Source organism: Macaca nemestrina, chromosome 1, assembly GCF_043159975.1.
Source record: "Macaca nemestrina isolate mMacNem1 chromosome 1, mMacNem.hap1, whole genome shotgun sequence".
Classification (NCBI taxonomy): Eukaryota; Metazoa; Chordata; class Mammalia; order Primates; family Cercopithecidae; genus Macaca; species Macaca nemestrina.
The window spans coordinates 127460964-127481539 of NC_092125.1; the positions used below are offsets into that span (position 1 = coordinate 127460964).

At 34.5% G+C, this 20576-nt stretch overlaps 1 long non-coding RNA gene across 1 annotated transcript in view; it reads left to right on the plus strand.

Moving 5' to 3' along the window:
• LOC105489196 (uncharacterized) overlaps positions 1-19864 on the plus strand; it is a 61963-nt gene extending 42099 nt beyond the window's left edge. The window contains exon 4 of the long non-coding RNA XR_011609123.1: positions 19627-19864. This is a non-coding gene — a long non-coding RNA (uncharacterized lncRNA). The remainder of the gene's footprint in view (positions 1-19626) is intronic.
• Positions 19865-20576: the final 712 nt, after the last annotated feature.

The following is a 20576-nucleotide window of genomic DNA, read 5'->3' on the forward strand; positions in this document are numbered from 1 at the left end:
TAATCAACATACAAGTGCATGTGTATTTTTGGTATAATGATTTATAGTTCTTTGAGTATATATCCAATAGTGACATTACTGGGTCAAATGATAGCTCTGTTTTAAGTTTTTGTTGTTGTTGTTGTTTTCTTTTTTTTTTTTTTTTTTTTTTGGAGAAAACTGCAGACTGCTTTCTACAGTGGCTAAACTATTTTACAATCCTGCCAATAGTGTAATAGTGTATAAGCACCCCCTTTTGTCCACAGCCTCAGAAACATTGTTGTTTTTTAATATTTTAATAATAGCCATTCTGTCTGGTGTGAGATGGTTTCTCATTGTGGTTTTGATTTGCATTTCTCTGATGATGAGCATTTTTTCCATTTGTTTGTTGGCAGCTTTTATATACTCTTATAAAGAGTGTCTGTTGATGTATTTTACCATTCTTTAATGGGGCTATGTGGTTTTTGCTAAGTGATTAGTTTAAGTACCTTATAGATTCTGAATATTAAGCTTCTGTCAGATGCATAGATTGTGAATATTTTCTTCATTTCTGAAGGTTGTCTGTTTAACCTGCTGATAGTTTCATTTGCTATGCAGAAGCTCTTTAGTTTAATTAGGTCCCACTTGCCAACTTTTGTTTTTATTAAAATCACTTTTGAAAACTTGGCCATAAATTATTTGCCAAAGTTGATGTCATTAAGGGTATCTCCTGAGTTTTCTTCTACAATTTTTTTTATAGTTTGAGGTTTTACATTTAGAGCTTTACTCCATCTCGAATTAATTTTTGTATATGGTAAAATGTAAGTGTCTAGTTTCAGTCTTCTGTATGTAGCTATGTAGTTATTCCAGCATCCTTTATTGAATAGAGAGTTCTTTTTCTATTGCTTGCTTTTGTCAGAATAGACAAAAATCAGGTGGCTATAGGTGTGCAGCTTTATTTCTGAGTTTTCTATTCTGTTCCACTGGTTGATGTGTGTGGTTTTCTGGGGTGTTGTGTTTTGTTTTGTTTATTCAACCAATACCTTGCTGTTTTACTTATTGTAGCCTTATAGTATAGTTTTAAATTGGGTAATGTGATGCCTTCAGCTTTCTTTTTGGTTAGGATCACTTTAGATATTCAGGCTGTATTTTGATTTCGTATGTATTTTATAATAGGTTTTTCCAATTCTGCAAAAAATGACATTGGTACTTATATCATCAAAGCACTAAATTGACAAGGAACCTCTGGACTTAATTTTGACACTTGACTAATTGGACTTACTTTTCATATGCACATAGGACATATTTTTAGGTTTACTACATTCTAGGTCCTAACGCAAATCTCAATAAATTTTAAAAAATGAAATTATACCAAGTACACTCTTGGACCACAATGCAATAAATATGGAAGCCAATATCAAGAATATCTCTCAAAAGTACACACATACATGGAAATTAAACAACTTTGTCTTGAATAACTCCTGAGTGAACATTGAAATAAAAGATTAATAAAAAAATTTAAACTAATAAAAATTGGGACAGAAATTACCAAAATCTTTGGGATGCAACCAAAGCAGTGCTAAGAGGAAAGTTTATAGCCTTAAAAGACCTTCTTCAAGAAGTTAGAAAGATCTGAAACTGATAATCTAACTTTGCACATAAAAGAACTAGAAAGAAAAGAATGAACAAACCCACATCTTAACTAGCAGAGGAAAATAAATAAATCAGAGAATTTTTTGATTAAATTAAGATCTACAAATCTATACAAAAGCTTGATAAAACTAGGACTTTGTTCTTTGAAAAAATAAATCATATTGATAGACCACTAGCTAGGTTAACGAAGGTAAAAGGAATATATTGAAATAGGTGCAATCAGAAATGACAAAGAAGACACTACAACTGATCCTATAAAAATATTAAAAAAGCCGGGCGCAGTGGCTCAAGCCTGTAATCCCGGCACTTTGGGAGGCCGAGACGGGCGGATCACGAGGTCAGGAGATCAAGACCATCCTGGTTAATACGGTGAAACCCCGTCTCTACTAAAAAGTACAAAAAACTAGCCGGGCGAGGTGGCGGGCGCCTGTAGTCCCAGCTACTTGGGAGGCTGAGGCAGGAGAATGGCGTGAACCTGGGAGGCGGAGCTTGCAGTGAGCTGAGATCCGGCCACTGCACTCCAGCCTGGGCGACAGAGCGAGACTCCGTCTCAAAAAAAAAAAAAAAAAAAAAAAATCCCCGGAGAATATTATGAATAACTGTATGCACACAAATTAGAAAATCTAGAGGAAAGGGATACATTTATGGAAGCACACAGTTCCTGAAGATCAAATCAGGATGATACTGAAACCCTGAATCGACCAATATTGAACTCTGAAATTGAATCAGTAATAAAACAAAACAAAAACTCAACCAAAAAAAAAAAAAAAAAACACCAAACCAAACCAAACCAAAACAAAATAAAACAAAAAACGCTGGGCCAGACAGATACACAGCTAAATTCTACCATATATACGAAGAATAATTGTACCATACATACAAAGAATACTGTTTGTGGCTAATTCTACCATACACACAAAGAATAATATGAAAATATTCCAAGAAAAATCACAGAATAGGATCTTCTTCCCATATCATTCTTTGAAGCCAACATGAGCCTAATGCCAAAATCTGGCAAAGATACAATGAAGAAAGAAAACATCAGGTAAATATCCTGAATAAACATAGACCCAAAAATCCCCAACAAAATATAAGCAAATAGAATCCAGCAACACATCAAAAAGTTACTTCCACATGATCAAGTAGGCTTTATTCCTAAAATATAAGGTTGACTCAACATAGTTACAAGGTGAATAACTGTGATTCACCACATAAGCAAAATTAGAAACCAAAAACATACTATCATCTCAATGGATGCAGAAAAAACTTTTGATAAAAATCTAACATCTCTTCAGGATAAACACCATCGACAGACCAAGCATTGAAGGAAATTGCCACATTGCCTTGGTGATTAACATTTGGCTCCTCATTACTAAATTTCTTCATCAGGCTTTAATTTATCCCCAGAAAATGGGGTTTTATTTTTTATCACATTATCAGGCTGCAAATTTTCCGAACTATTATGCTCTGCTTTCTCTTGATCACTTTGCTGCTTTGAAGTTTCTTCCACCAGATACCCTAAATCATCTCTCTCAAGTTCAAAGTTTCACATGTCTTCAGGGTAGTCAAAAAATGTTGCCAGTCTCTTTGTATAGCAAGAGTGACCTTTACTCTAATTCCCATAAAGTTCCTCATCTCCATCTAGGGCCACCTCAGCCTGGACTTTGTCATTCATATCACTATCAGCATTGTGGTCAAAGTCATTTACCAAGTCTCTAGGAAGTTCCAAACTTTCCCACATCTTCCTATCTTCTGAACCCTCCAAGTCCCTAGGAAGTTCAAATTTTCCCATGTTCCTGTCTTCTGAGCCCTCGAAGTCTCTAGGTTAAAGTTCAAAATTTCCCCATGTTCCTCTCTTTTAAGCCCTCCAGGTCCCTAGGAAGTTCCAAATTTCCCCATGTTCCTGTCCTCTGAGCCCTCCGATTCTCTAGGAAATTCCAAATTTCCCCATCCTCCTGTCTTCTTAGCCCTCCAAGTCTGTAGGAAGTTCCAAACTTTCCCACATCTTCTTGTCTTCTAGTACTCCAAGTCTCTAGGAAGTTCCAAATGTTCCCACATTTTCCTGTCTTCTTCTGAGCTTTCCAAATGGTTGCAATATCTGCCTGTTACCCAGTTCCAACCTCACGTCCACATTTTCAGGTATCTTTACAGCCTGAGGTAAAAATTGACTGTATTAGTCTCTTCTCATCCTGCTAGTAAAGACATACCCAAGAATGGGTGATTTATAAAGGAAAGAGGTTTAATTGACTCACGGTTCAGCATGGCTGGGGAGGCCTCAGGAAACTTACAATTATAGCAAAAGGGGAAGCAAACATGTCCTTCTTCATTTCAGGAAGAAGTGCCAAGTAAAAGTGGAGAAAGCCCCTTATAAAATCATCAGATATTGTGAGAAATCACTCACTATTATGAGAACAGTATGAGAGTAACCACCCTCATGATTAAATAACCTCCCACCTGGCTCCTCCCACGACACATAGGGTTTACGGGAACTACAATTCAAGATGAGATTTGGGTGAGGAGACAGCCAAACCATATCAATGGTCATGATTTATTTTATTTCTAAAAACAGACCTTTTTTTTTTTTTTTTTTTGCTAATGTCAACATTGGAAGAAGTGTAGGGTTTTACCTATAATTAATACACATCCAAGAATATGCTTATTTGCATTATATTTATTCATGTAAGTAATTATGTGTATGTTTTTGTTGTGTTTTTGTCAATATTCTATATGACCTGCTGCCTCCCTATCTCTAGATTCAACTTGGGCTGCTCTCCATTCACTAACTATTCTTCAGGTGTATCTTTCAATGTCCCTTTCACAGTAAGTGCTTGATGTATGATAGACTTTTTCTGGTACACTCCACATTACTTTGTCAAAAAGTCCATTCTCAGACTTCCCAAAATACATACAATCTTCGTTAAGAAATCTTTAAGTAAAGTTCTAGATCATGAAAGTTTCTGGTGATGTATCTCTTAACTAATCACAAATAAATATATTTGTGTAATTTTTTATTAACTTACATATTTTTCCCTGTCTCTTCCAGTAGATTGTGAGTTCCAGTAGGACAGATTTTATGTCTTTCTTATTGAGAAGGAATTTCCTAGAATCATATCAGTGTCTAGCCTCTTGATAAGCATTTTTTAAGTGAATAAATTGACTGACACATCTTAATTTTGTTTTTGAACTCCCTAATACATAAATAGTATATTTAAAAATGTGTTATACTATTTATTCTGAGAATGCCTCAAAATGAAATTAAAATAGAGTTGATTTATAAAGATGAAAGTGTTACTGAATTACTGAATGAACATTCTAGCAAATTTTGATTCAGATGGAAAGAGTCTAGTATCTATATTTGACAGGCTTCTGCCCTGAACACATACGAACTTCATTAGCCACACACACACACACAAATATATTAATTTATATGTTTCAGTATATTTAGTATATTTCAATACAGAATATTCAGTATATTTAAATTCAATATACTTCAAACTCTATCAGCTCAATATGTGTATGTATAATTTCAGTATATTCAGTATATTTCATTATACTGAAACATAATCTTTGCCTACAAAAAGCCAGATATTTTTATGCTGTAAATTAAACTCATCACATATTTGTAAAGAATTAATTTCCTGTAGAAATTAGGTATTAAAATTGGGTATCCCAAATGATTATTAGTTAGAATTGTCTAGTGTCTCTGACGTGTTTAGCTGTATAATAAATACACATGATATATAATCTGTAAACACTGTGCATGTCTATTTTTAATTTTAAGAATTCTAACAATGTTATTTTACGAAGTGGAATACATTTCAGAGAAATTTGCTCAGATAGTGCAACACATTAACTTTCGGTCTAGGTAGTTGGGAGATTTGGAAATCAAAGGTTATATTTCATCTTCTTGTGAAAAGACAAATAATTTCAAGGCTAAACCAAACATTCTGTTTCTCTAAAAAGGAATGTTGAATCCTGAGACTGTTTTGTTAGCCAATGTTTTTACTTTTCATTTTGTTGTTTAAGCTTGTTTCACACATGCACCATTTGGTCTTTAGAGTTTTAAATTATTTTCTGTTGCCAGGACTCTGTGTCCACCACCTGAATGACTATCAATCCTGAATACCCCCAAAGAGTGTGCCTTTATAATTCTGCTTTGAATTTTACCATTCTATAAATTGGAAAGATGATTCTGTTTGTTTATTTATTTATTTAAGACAACATAGCACACTGAAACTTGGCACTGTAGAGAAGTTAGTACCTTTCTTGCAGGAAACGCCTCTTCATTAACTGCCATCATATGAGCCATCCACAAGACACTACACAGAAAAATATCTCAACCCTTCTATAGTTCCCCAACTTGGAAAAATACGATCTGTTTGTGTAGAAGAATATTAGCTTAGCTAAGAGTTTTATTCTAGTGTCTTGCAAATTGATCTCAAATCCACAATATTTTTAAAAATATGTCAAATTCATGGCAAATGAATGCATAGAATCATACTGTTTATGCTATTTAAATCACGTAGGAGCTTATACAAACTACTATTGAAAAGAAGCTAAAATATATTCAGGTTAAGAGAACTTGCTGTTCATTTTCTTTATCAGCATTGGTAAAGTAATAATGGCCAAGATGCTAGTGAGGATCTTTAGTCAAAACTGGTTCCACATTATGGACAGTCACCTAATAAGATATGATATTTCCTCAAGCAAAAATGTGAGAAAAGGCTGTCTGACTTTTTGCTCTCTCAAAGTTTTCAAAATAATCCAGAATCCTATCTTTCCTGTTACAACGCAATTGAGACTTTCTTGTCATTTTAATCCTTAACCAGAGTGAAGGATGAAACTGCAAAATGCTACCTTATCCATCAGACTTATGCATTTTTTTCTATCTTATTTTGCTTTTAAATGTATTACAATAAAAATCCATACTGCTAAGAGTGAGAATACTATTTTAATTTGGTCAAACTTCTATGATTTCCTGTTAGTCTATTCTCGAATTTTTTTTTTTTTAAATCTAGAATTCTCTAAGTTTATACCAAGGAAGTAGGACACTTTTCTAGTAGATATGCCTGTAGCTTTGGAACACTTTTACAGCCATTTGAATTTATTTTCTTACAAAAATGTATTAAAAATTAGGCTATTTATTCTTACTGATAAATTTTAGATAAATGGTTAATCTTAGATCAGGCCCATGCCAGTTTTATAATTATATTCTGTAATTTACATTATCTTTAGGAAGAAAAAAATAATTCCTCCTCCTAAATGTGATATGGAAGGCCTCAGGCCTTAGATTGCTGTATTAATCTGCTCTCACACTGCTATGAAGAAATACCTGAGACTGAGTAACTTACAAAGGAAATAGGTTTAATTGACTCACAGTTCCACATGGCTGGGGCAGTCTCAGGAACCTTACAATCATGGTGGAAGCGGAAGCAAACACATCCTTTTTCACATGGCTTCAGTAGACAGAAGTGCCAAGCAAAGGGAGAAGTCCCTTATAAAATGATCAGATCTTGTGAGAACTCATTCACTATCATGAAAACATCATAGGGGAAACTGTCCACATGATTCAATTATCTCCACCTGGTCCCGCCTTTGACATGTGGGGATTATTACAATTCAAAATGAGATTTGGGTGGGGACACAGACAAACCATATCATTTCATCCCTGGCCCCTTCCAAGTCTCAAGTTCTCACATTTCAAAACACAATTATACGCTTCCCACCGTCCCTTGAATTCTTAAATCATTCCAGCATTAACTTAAAAGTTCGAGTTCAAAGTCTCATCTGAGAGAAGGCAAGTCCTTTTCATCTATCAACCTGCTAAATCTAAAGCAAGTTAGTCACTTCCTAGATACAATTGGGTTACAGGCAATTGGTAAATACACCCATTCCAAATGGGAGAAATTGGTCAAAACAAAAGGGACACAGGCCCCATGCAAGTTCAAAATCTAGTAGAGCAGTAACTAAACCTTGAAGTTCCAAAATGATCTCCTTTGACTGCATTGTTCATGCAAGAGGTGGGCTTCCATGGCCTTGGGCAGCTCCATATCTGTGACTTTGCAGGGTGCAGTGCCCATTCCCTCTGCTTTCACAGCTGGCATTGGGTGTCTGTGACTTTTCCAGACACACAGTTCAAGCTGTAGGTGGATCTACAATTCTGGGTCTGGAGGTTGGTTACCCTCTTCTCACAGCTCCACCAGGCAGTGCCTCAGTGCGGAGAATCTGTAGGAGCTCAATCCCCACATTTTCCTTCCGCACTGCTCTAGCAGAGGTTCTCCATGAGGGCTCCATCACTGCAGCAAAATTCTGCCCATACATCCAGGTGTTTACATACATCTTTTGAAATTTAGGCAGAGGTTCCAAAACCTCAATTCTTGTCTTCTGTGTGCCCACAGGCTCAACACTATGTGGAAGTTGCCAGTCACCAAGGCTGGCACTGCACTCTCTGAGGCAATGGCCCAAGTAGTATCTTGGTCCCTTTTAGCAACAGCTAGAGCTGAAGCAACTGGGATGCAGTGCACGATGTCCAGAAGCTACACAGAGCAGGGTGGCCCTGGTCCCAGACCAGGAAATCATTTTTCCCTCCAAGGCCTCTGGGCTTATGTTGGAAGGGGCTGCTATGAAGGTCTGTGATATGCCCTGGAGTCATTTTCCCCATTGATTTGGAGATTAATGTTTAGTTCCTCTTTTTTTTTTTTTTTTGAGGGGGAGTCTCACTCTGTTGCCCAGGTTGGAGTGCAGAGGCACGATCTCTGCTCACTGCAAACTCCACCTCCCAGGTTCACACCATTCTCCTGCCTCAGCCTCCCAAGTAGCTGGGACTACAGGTGCCCACCACCATGCCCAGCTAATTTTTTTGTATTTTTAGTAGAGACAGGGTTTCACTGTGTTAGCCAGGATGGTCTCGATCTCCTGACTTCGTGATCTGCCCACCTTGGCCTCCCAAAGTGCTGGGATTACAGGCGTGAGCCACCATGCCCGGCCCTAGCTCCTCTTTAGTTATGCAAATTTCTTCATCGGGCTTAAATTTATTACCAGAAACTGAGGTGTTCTTTTCTACTGCATCCTCAGGTGCAAAATTTCCAGACTTTTATGTTCTGTTTCCTCTTGAATGCTTTGATACTTAGAAATTTCTTCTGCTAGATACCCTAAATCATCTCTCTCTAGTTCAAAGTTCCACAGACCTCCCATGTCAGAGGTGAAATGCTGCCAGTCTCCCTGCTAATGCATAGCAAGAGTCACCTTTGCTCTAGTTCTCAATAAGTTTTTCATCTCTATCTGAGACCACATCAGCCTGGACTTCATTGTTCATGTCACTATCAGCATTTTGGTCAAAGCCATTCGACAAGTCTCTAGGAAGTTCCAAACTTTCCCACATCTTCCTGTTTTCTTCTGAGCCCCCAAACTGTTCCATCCTCTACCTGTTACCCAGTTCCCAATTCGCTGCCACACTTTCAGATATCTTTATAGAAGCACCTCACCCTTTTAGTTCCAATTTACTGTATTAGTCTGTTCTCATGCTGGTATGAAGAAATACCTGAGACTGGGTAATTTATAAGGGAAATCATTTTAATTGACTCACAGTTCCACATTGCTGGGGAGGCTTCATGAAACTTACAATAATGGTGGAAAGGAAAGCAAACACATCCTTCTTCTCATGGAGGCAGGAGACAGAAGTGCTGAGTGGTGGAGGAGGTCCCATATAAAATCATCAGATCTTGTGAGAACTCACTATCCTGAGAACAGCATGTGGGAAACTGTCCCTATGATTCAGTTATATCCACTTAGTCCCACCCTTGACACGTGGGGATTATTACAATTTAAGGTGAGATTTGGGTGGGGACACAGAGCTAAACCATATCAGCTACCAAATCACAATGACTATTCTGGGATGTGACTGATTATTCTATCACAATCTGGATTACCCCAGTCTATAAGTCCTAGACTTTCTTAAATCTGTCTTTCCTAGTAATACCAGAAAAGTCATTTGTCATGTTGGACATAGTAGGCCACTGGACCATATCTGTGAACAAAACATGAGGAATCTTGTTATCTTAGTTCATTTTCTTTTTTTTTTTTTTTTTTTTTTTTTTTTTTTGAAACGGAGTCTCGCTCTGTAGCCCAGGCTGGAGTGCAGTGGCCGGATCTCAGTTCACTGCAAGCTCCGCCTCCCGGGCTTACGCCATTCTCCTGCCTCAGCCTCCCGAGTAGCTGGGACTGCAGGCGCCCGCCACCTCACCCGGCTAGGTTTTTTTTTGTATTTTGCAGTAGAGACGGGGTTTCACCGTGTTAGCCAGGATGGTCTCGATCTCCTGACCTCGTGATCCACCCGTCTTGGCCTCCCAAAGTGCTGGGATTACAGGCTTGAGCCACCGCACCCGGCCCCTAGTTCATTTTCTTTACAACATGTAATGCCACGTGAGGCCTTAATTTTCATAGTCCTCTTGGGACTTTCAGGGATTGACACCCCTTGGAATGGAAAATTTACCGAAGTACACACTTCCATGCATCATTCACCAAAAGTTTGGTCATGCCTTAGTTGTAGACACTCTCAAGTCTTAATGATATAAAGCAACAATATTGTATTTTTTTCTTATGCTGCATGTCCATTGAAAGTCAATAGTGAGTGGGAAGGGGCAGCGTCCTAATAAGGTTCCAATAACAAAACTGATGGAGAAGGCTCAATCAAATATTATTAGTGCCATTCCTGAGGATGTTATTCCTAATGTTTGACCTGTCAAGCAAATGTCTGATGTGGAAATATTATGTATCACTTGTGATTTCATCTCATTGGCCACAACTACTCAAATGTTCCCACATAATCACAAGCAGGACCAGAAATAAAATTATAGTATTTTCTTCAAAACGGAAAGGAAATAAAAATGTTGTAAACAGCACAAATGACTACTAAAGTTCTCCTTTCTGGCTATCAAAAACCTCATTTACACTCCTTCCCACACTCAAAACCCATTTTCCCACTCTTTATGAGAAACAAACAGAAGTCTCATCCAGTTCCTTTACTATTAAGCCGTATTATCTGGCGTCAGGGTGATAATCCTATTCTTTAAATTAATTCTAGGAATAACTTCATGCCCAAAAGGTTGGTCCAAGGGATGTTTTACATTCTAAAATGTCACAAACTGTTTTAATCCATATTGATGGATTCTTTGGCACTTACACATACTTAGCTTCCTACTTTTAAACTTTAATGAGTTTTATGTGCCAATAATTTCACATAGACTTTTGGATATTTTGTTGTGATTTTGGCTTATTGTTTGGAGACATGCCTCTTCATATCTTTGAAAAAATTATGACGTGTTAGCCCTATCAGTCTTAAGAAGGAAAGCTATAAATCTTTCATCTGAAAGAATTACTGGACATCACCTCAGACAATTAAGGTGTTTCTGCAATGAGTATACAAGTGTAATTACTATACTTTTTATTTTATTTATGCAGAATAGTAAGTTCTAAGCAGAAGTTTTTGCTCAAAACCTTCTTAATTGTATATTTTACACATTGGAGACAAGAAGTAGTTGTGTTTTCCAACACATCTGGTTGCCAAATTTTGGCTTCTCTTTCTTTTTATTCCTTTTTATAATGACAGCCAATTATTTCATATGTTAATTTCTTCCTTGTAGTATCTTGTGAAGTGTAGCCAATCATGAGAAGCAAAGGCTGGTAACATTCTATTTTCTAACTTCTTCTGTTCTCTATTACTCCATTGCTACATTATTTGCTTATAACACTATTGTAGCTCACAATTTACCAAATGTTTTGTCACTACATTATACAAATTTCATTTTTCAATCATTCAATTATAGCTTTTGATCTGCTTGCCAAATAATAAGCAATTGATTATTTTATAGAAGCATTGCCTATCTGTATACCAATTTCTACATCCTCAAGGATAAGCTGAGTTATGCTGTAGTAATAAAACATTCAAAATCTTAGTGACTTGTAGCAGTAAAAATGTATTTTTTTGTTTATACTCAACTAATCAAAGATAAAGAGAAAAATTTTTCAGGGTGATGGAGTAAGCATAGTCTTAAATACTGCCAATTGGGATGGCAAAATATAAACAAAGTAAATTCTAAAACAGCTTAACAAATTAAATGCTAAATCTGAAAGGAACTTTCACATTAGTAACAGCTTCATAAATAATCACATAGTTACAATAATCCATAAGAGATTCAGAAGATGTAAGTCTAACATTTGACTAAAAGAGCAAAGAATTGGCAATATTTGGCAAATAACCACAATCATCTGTAGAGGGTACTTCTCAAAATGACCTTAAGTGGATGCTGGTGGAAATGTGGAAAAGTGAATTATAAGGTGTTTGAGAAATTTAAAGTGGAAAATATTCAGGATATTTTAGATATTTTCAATATTGTTAGAATACATGTATCTGAAGTATGTAGAGAAAGACTTGGCTGAAAATAAAGAATTGAGAATCTTTATATGTGAGTAAGAGTATTTCCCAAGTAGGATATGTTCAGGTAGAGGAGGAAAAGCCAAGGGCAGAAATCTTAGAACCTCAACACAGAATGGCCAAGATGAACTTATTTGGTCACATTAAATTACTGACAATATTCATGTGTATACCTGGTAAATCACAATTCCTTCTTAAAATAATACTCAATTTACATAAAACGAATAACAATTATAAACATATGTGAGGTTTATGATGTATATATGTTAAAATATTAAGCATATTAACATGCATTTACAGAAACAACAAACATATTGAAGTATTCTTGTTGCATGGATTAATAAAGACATTAATGTGATTTATGCATTGCATAATGAGAACAAATGCAATTGTTCTGACAAGATGAAAGGTTATATTCAAATATTTTAAATATTTTTTCTTAGCAACTATTAAACTAAACAGCCATGTGATTTTCATTTAAAATAATTGTTTTATTTGAAATAATCAGGCAATATAAAATAACTTAGAAAAACATTTAATACTCTCTATAATATATAATCATATATCAAAAGTCGTGAATGAAATTGCATATAAACCAATACATATGCAAGGCAAATTTAATTTTTACTCAATGTATAATTGACATTACTTCATAATCATTGCTTTCTAGAAGAAAGGATTTTATAATTCAATAAAATTTCATTATATGGAAGAAGTATGTTATTTGTCATCATTCAGTTGGGAAATTCCAATGAAAACCGTAAGTCAGTATTTTAAAATCTATTCTAACTTTCAGCAAGAGTTAGCAGCATAATGTTATTGATTCATTATAACTTTGACTTTAACTTCAAATTTATGTACTTAAACTATGTATTTTGTATTTATGCTATATAATTGCCACCAAACTGACTCAAGTTTACTTCTTATCTGTCATACTTTTCAAAAACATTGCTAGAAAAAATAATAATAAATTATCTCTATACTATTCATAAAATGTTTTTAAAATATTTGTTTTTTTTCTAGTGTTATCTCTGACCACTAGGAATATATGTGTACATGATCATTACATGAATTAGTGGTACACTATTTGCTCTTATAACAAATATATGCTATAATTCCATGCATTTATCAAAGTTTCACCTCTTGAAGTAGAGTTAATGCTATGTGCCAGTCTAATGCAAATATAGACATCTGGAAAGGGTTGTAGCAGTCTTATTTCAAAGAACTAGAGTTCAAAAAAATTATACTATTTAGTTTATAAGTTACTTGGCAATAAAGTCTTTTCCAATTTTCAGGTAATTTTCTCTTATTTTGCTCCTTGGGTTTTGCAAGTGCTTTAAAAAATAGTCATAGTCATGTAGTTCAAAGAAAATTACTAAACCAGTCATGAAAATGACTTCTGGCTTTATGAGTTCAATAAATTCTTGAATGTCAAATGTCACATTATTGTGCATTGAAATTCCTGGGTATATGCTTGCTCTTGTTTCCTTAGTCAGAAATTTCAAAACTGGGTTAAATTCTCAATAAAGATTTGATTTTTCTAGGACATCTTTGGGCTATTAGAACCTTTGTGCACAAATGGATAACTCAATATTTAACAAATTGGAATCAAATCATGATTTCCTACACAAATGTGGTTTAGTTTTTGTAATGATGAGGTAAGAATCATTATCTGGAAAACTTGAAAGTCTTCTTTAGTCATAGTTCAATACTCAATTCAATCCAGTTTATGTAAATATACATTTATTTCATCGTTTAATTGATAATATTATTTGTCTCACTTTCAATCTATGGGACTTAATCCGTAGCTAATACAAGAAAAGGAAAAGTGGCTGTAGTCACTGTTAGTTTCCTCAGGACTTAGAAAGGAAATTATTATAATTATTTGTTTTTTCAAGTACATACACAATTAGTGAAAATCCTTGTCTTATTTTTGCCAAACGATTAGGTATATGTATCTAAAAAACTAGATTCTAGAGTTTTATTAGCCATTTCTTTCTTTTGGCCAAAAAATAAGCTCCTGTAATAAAGTAATAAAAGTCAAGCTTGATTAATCATATCACATCAAGGACTGAGTAAATAGGCTAATGTATTATCATTTTATATGTCTTCCTAAGATCCCCACAAACCTACTGACACATCTACACAAACACGCTCTTTTATGTGAATGCCCTGCATCTGTTTTAAAATGCCAGCTTGTTACTTTACACACAAACAACACCAGGAGGTATTTCCTTTTTATGTGTCATGACTTTAGGTAAGATACCTCTGTGAGATTTTGGAACGACTACTTCTATCCTAAACATCTTGAATCCTGAGTTTTTACAGAAAACAATTGCACAGTGAATTGTCAACAAAACTTTTACTATAACAGCATGAACTCATATTTTTTCTTTTCATGTTTCATATAAATACTTGTCATTTATACTGATTATAGTTTATCTTATAAGCATAACCAAATTTATTCATTTTATCATTCATTCACTGAATGGCTATTGAACTCCTTGTATGAACTCACACATCATACTAAGTTCAGTGCACAGAACTTTAACTAAATCTATCATGTTTCTTGGCACAATTTTAAATGTGATGGGGAAGGCAGAAATACATAAAATATAAATAAGGCATTTAGTTAGTCTTTGCCTTCCATTTAGAGACAACATCAGGGAATAATGGGGATTTAGGCTACTCATATATTTTTTTTATAAACAACAGAACTTAAACTTAACAATTAGGCTCTGTATAAATCAATATGTATCACTACATTACGTCTATATATATATGTGTGTGTGTGTGTGTATGTGTGTGTGTGTGTGTATGTGTGTGTGTGTGTGTGTGTGTGTATATATATTTTTTTTTTTTTTTTTTTTTTTTTTTGAGACGGAGTCTCGCTCTGCACCCAGGCTGGAGCGAGTGGCGCCATCTCTGCTCACTGCAAGCTCCGCCTCCCGGGTTCACCCCATTCTCCTGCCTCAGCCTCTGGACTCGCTGGGACCGCAGGCGCCCGCCATCTCGCCCGGCTAATTTTTTTTTGTATTTTTAGTAGAGATGGGGTTTCACTGTGTTTGCCAGGATGGTCTCGATCTTCTGACCTCGTGATCCGCCCGCCTCGGCCTCCTAAAGTGCTGGGATTACAGGCCTGAGCCACAGCGCCCAGCCCCATGTCTATACATTTTATTCATTATTTTGTTTTAAGTAATGTGATGTAATATATATATATATACAGGACTACATGTGAATCAAACTAAATGACACTATCTTCATTTTTATCTGTTTTCAACCTCATTATGAGAAGCTATGAATTTCATTCATATTTTCAGTGATTCTGCTTAAAATATTTAATACTCATTTTGAGGAATTTAAGGTGTTTCTATATCATTTTTCTTTTAGTCATAGTAGGATTGCACATTGTTTTAGTGTGTTCACTGAGATGATTTCAGAAATTTACAGTTTAAAATGTTTGTATAATTATATGGTTGGGAATATCATCTTAATCTTGCAAAATTATTGATTTTAATTTTGCTTTTTTAGTGAATAAACATATTGGAATGAACAAATTATATTGGACAAGATCTCAATCTGAAGATCACTGTCTTAGTTCCACACTACTGAGAGCTAAAAAGACAAATAATTGTCATGATGTCTAAGCATCTGTCTGAGAGGAATGACAATTTAAAGGCTAATTGAAAAAGACTGGCATTTTGAGTACAGATGAATATGAATAATGTTGGAGAATAAGAGGAAAGTGGAGTGATGCCTTTTCAAGGACAGCTGAATTGACCCTCAATGTGAGAGATACTTATGGACTCAAAGACATAGACAGCAGTTATCAAAGAGCAGTAGAGCACTGTAGCTGAGGCATGATGAAATAACCTCATGATACAGGTTGAGAAAGGCAAATGCTGCAAAAAAGATAACAAACAATAGTTTAAAATAGGCCCTGAGATTTATGCTACCCAGTCCAAAACGGTGTTGTTGCAATATTGTTGGATGAAATAACATACAGAAATTGAACATTAATTATCTATTTATATACACATATAATTGTATACACCACACGTACCAAAATTGTGTAGAAAGAAAATGAGGCAAACCAATTTCTTCCCTTAATAGAATATAACTTCCATAAGAAAAAAAATATTCCTACATCGTTTATCTCTAAAAAGTCTCTAAGACTAAATAAATGAACATATATAGTGAGGATGGCAACTTTGCATCCTTTTACAGAAACTGGCTTTCAAGAAAGACCATAGCTTCAATTAATTATTTTAACTGCTCAGCCAACCAGAATTCCACTTCATAAACACATATTGTACACATTAAACATATACTGCATACTTACATTACATACCTGTTAGAAGAAGAGTATCATTATATAATCCCGATAACATTACATTGATACAGTATGTATTGGTACTGTATACTTTAATTAAGGGAAATGTTTCTTCATTATAATATTTTAAAAATATTGCTATGTATAATTTTTTTGTAAATCTATAAACATAATTACAAACACCAAATATTGGGCAACCTTATAGTTAGAGGCTATGGCCAAAATATATTAATTTAACAGCCAAAGCTTTTCATATTATCGTGAAAATGTTACATTCTTTTCAGTAAAAATTATTAATGAGTTCATAGCAGCATATTTACTTTAACCAATTTCCATTTGGTTTTATTTCCAAAAGTAGTTGTATCAAGGGCAGTTTTTGTCATTTCCATGTCTGCTTGTGGTTTCATCACTTGGCAATTTGTATGGATTACCCTGCCTTTCCCCAAAGAACAGTGAGGCTTGAATATAAATTAGGTCCTACTGCATTCTCTTTCAAGTGCAGGATCACTGGGTTAATCTCTACATGAAACGGCCTGGTTGCAGAATGGAAGATCTTCCATGTGGACTAAGGCTGGCAAAGTCAATATATTTTAGTGGATTTATCATGACACCGTCTTCAAAAGTTTCTCCCTAAGAACTCTGTGTGGTCTCTGTTAATCTAGTGACTTTGATTTTCTTTGATATTTAATTTAAACACAGCTTTATCTTGTATCCTTGTGTTTTCTGGCAAACAAAGAACTAAAGAAACTGATCCCTTTGGGCCACTGCTTTTGGCAATAGACAGATTAGACTCAAAGCATGCACACCAGTTCCTTTTAGTGATTATTAGGCAATTATTGAAAGATGACGAAATATGTGATATTAGGATTGCAGCAGATTCCAGGTTAACAGCAATGGTTAGACATTTTTCAAATAATACCATTTCTAAAAATACCTGATGAATGATGTGTGATACATAAACTCATCCTTTTGATATTTCTACTTCTCTGTTGGTCAGAGGATACAAAATTTCAGTTTGACAGAAGGAATAAATTCAAGAGACCCAACAAGGTGACTATAGTTAAGAACAATGTATTACAATTCAATACATATTTAAAAGTTGCTAAGAAAGTAGATTTTAAGAGTTCTTACCACACACATACAAAAAAAGTCTGTGAGGTAATGGAAAGGTAATTAGCTTGATTTAGCCATTCTGCAATGTATACATATGTCAAAATATGCTTCATACTATAAACACATATAATTTTTAGTTTTTAGAAAAGTAAATGCTGCACACTGGTAGACATTAAAAAATTCTCTCCTGATATGTTTTTTTTTAAAAAAAACAAAAGAATTATACAGAACATACACAAAACAATAGGATGTTTTCTGAGAACATAGTGATATACTCCAAACTCTCTGTGTAAACTAAATACTAGTTTTCCCTGTTCATATTGGTAATATTGTTTACAGAAAGTACTAATTGTTACATAATTTAATACTGCTAGTAGTCTTTTAATATTAATAGGTAAAGACAATATCTAATGATGGCTTTTAAAAATGATTTGAAATAGAGTAGTAAAGCAGCTTTGGCCTGGATTTTTATCTAACACTCAAATTATTACTTCTTTGCCTATTACCATTGCGATCTATAGAACAATACCTGCCCCTGGCATTCACCCAGAGGAGATTCTCTAAGAATTAAATAATTAAAAATATAGTGTCTGAGACAGTTTCAGCAATGGTTTAAAGGTAAATTCAGAACACAAAGGGAAATTTTAAGAAAAAATCAGTTGGAAGAACAGGCTTTAGAAAGCCATTTTATGTGATAATGAACTTACCTTTCTAAATCTTCAAAAGGTTTTCTACCCCTTTTTCTTCTATTGTACTTGTATATTTATTTTCTGATAAATTGATATGTTTTCTTCAGTCTTTCTGCTCCTCTTTCTCTTTTGTGAGTGTGTGTGTGCCTTTTTTTATTATTATTATACTTTATGTTCTAGGGTATGTGTGCACAATGTGCAGGTTTGTTACATATGTATACATGTGCCATGTTGATGTGCTGCACCCATTAACTTGTCATTTACATTAGATATATCTCCTAATGCTATCCCTCCCCCTCCCCCCACCCCACGACAGGCCCCGGTGTGTGATATTCCCCTTCCTGTGCCCAAGTGTTCTCATTGTGCAATTCCTACCTATGAGTGAGAACATGTGGTGTTTGGTTTTCTGTTCTCGCAATAGTTTGCTGAGAATGATGGTTTCCAGCTACATCCACGTCCCTACAAAGGACGTGAACTCATCTATTTTTATGGCTGTATAGTATTCCATGGTGTATATGTGCCACAATTTCTTAATCCAGTCTGTCATTGGTGGACATTTGGGTTGGTTCCAAGTCTTTGCCATTGTGAATAGTGCTGCAATAAACATACGTGTGCATGTGTCTTTATAGCAGCATGATTTATAATCCTTTGGGTATATACCCAGCAAAGGGATGGCTGGGTCAAATATTTCTAGTACTAGATCCTTGAGGAATCGCCACACTGTCTTCCCCAATGGTTGAACTAGTTTACAGTCCCACCAACAGTGTAAAAGTGTTCCTATTTCTCCACATCCTCTCCGGCACCTGTTGTTTCCTGATTTTTTAATGATCGCCATTCTAACTGGTGTGAGATGGTATCTCATTGTGGTTTTGATTTGCATTTCTCTGATGACTAGTGATGATGAGCAGAGTGTGTGTATGTCTTTATAATTGCAGCTGGCTATGGGATATACAGAAAGACTCAATTGTTTTTGTGTTAAATTATATATCTAAGTCTATTTCTTGGTAAAAGTAATTAATTTAAAGCTTAATATTTTGAAAATAATTATTTTTAGTTTTTTTTCTTTTTAGGTTTTGTCAGTGAAATATAGAACAAAAACCAAAAATGTTTTCACTCTGTACCAAATCACAGTATTATTATTTAATGGAATTTATACACTAATTTTTTCATGATTAAAAACTACTCAGTATGGTTTTCACAAATATGTTTCAAAAAAAATCTTTATTAATATCGAATAATGTTAAGCTATCTTAGAATATTACTATGTGAAATAGCATACAATACATGAAGAGAATAGTCATAAATTTAAATAATGTTTATACAGTGAATATGATAAACCTTACTACTGGATTATTCACTCATGTCAATACATGAATCTAATTATAATCTGATAGCTTAAAGAAGGGATATTACACATTATTATTATATAAAATTAACTGTTTTCCCAGAGATGCAAACCATCACAAGCTACACCAGAGGCATGGAACAGATTCTCCATCACAGCTCTCAAAAGGAGTCAACCCAGCAGACGTGAATCTCAGACATCTGGCTTCTAGAACTGAGAGGCAATGCATTTCTGTTGTTTAAGCCATCCAGTTTGTGGCACCTTGTAAGGGCATCCCAAGCAAACTAATGCAATCATTTATATGTCTCTTTAAATTGTTAAATAAGATGCACATTATTGTACAGAGCAAAAATAATAGCAGAAATCCTGTTTTATTTCTGATCTTAAATGAAATTGGATGTGCCTGCTTTACTTCCATTAATTGAACTTTGTTATAATGTAAGGATCTATCATCCTCTTTTAAGAAAATTCAATCTGAATTAAATTTTGAAAATGTTTAAAGTTTTGCTATAAATATTGAAATTTATATTTATATTCTTCCTTCTTTAGTCCTTTGATATGATCATGTTAATGTTACACACACAACAGCAGCAACAACATGCCTCATTCACATAACCATTTTGCAATATCTAGGATAAACCTTGCCTGATCACAATACAAAAATTTAAAATGTATACATAAATATTTTAAAATTTATACTGATAAATAAAATAAGATTTTTACTTTTCATCCTGGTACTGTGTTTGCCTGGTTGTAGTGTCAAGGCTATATAATTACGATATACAATGAATAGTTGACTCGACTGATTTTTTTAAATTTTATTGGGACAAATTTACTTGAACATTTGATATAGCTCACCTTTACAATCATCTTAGACTAGGCTGATTGTAGATATTTACCCTTTTTAGGCATTTTAAAGTTTTCTCTTTCCTTTTATGCTATTTTGGCAGTTTATATTTTTCAGGAATATTTCCCTTATTATCTGTGCCTTCAAATGTATTGAAACATAATTGTTGTAAAAGTATTTTATAATTATTTGATTTTCCTTTTACA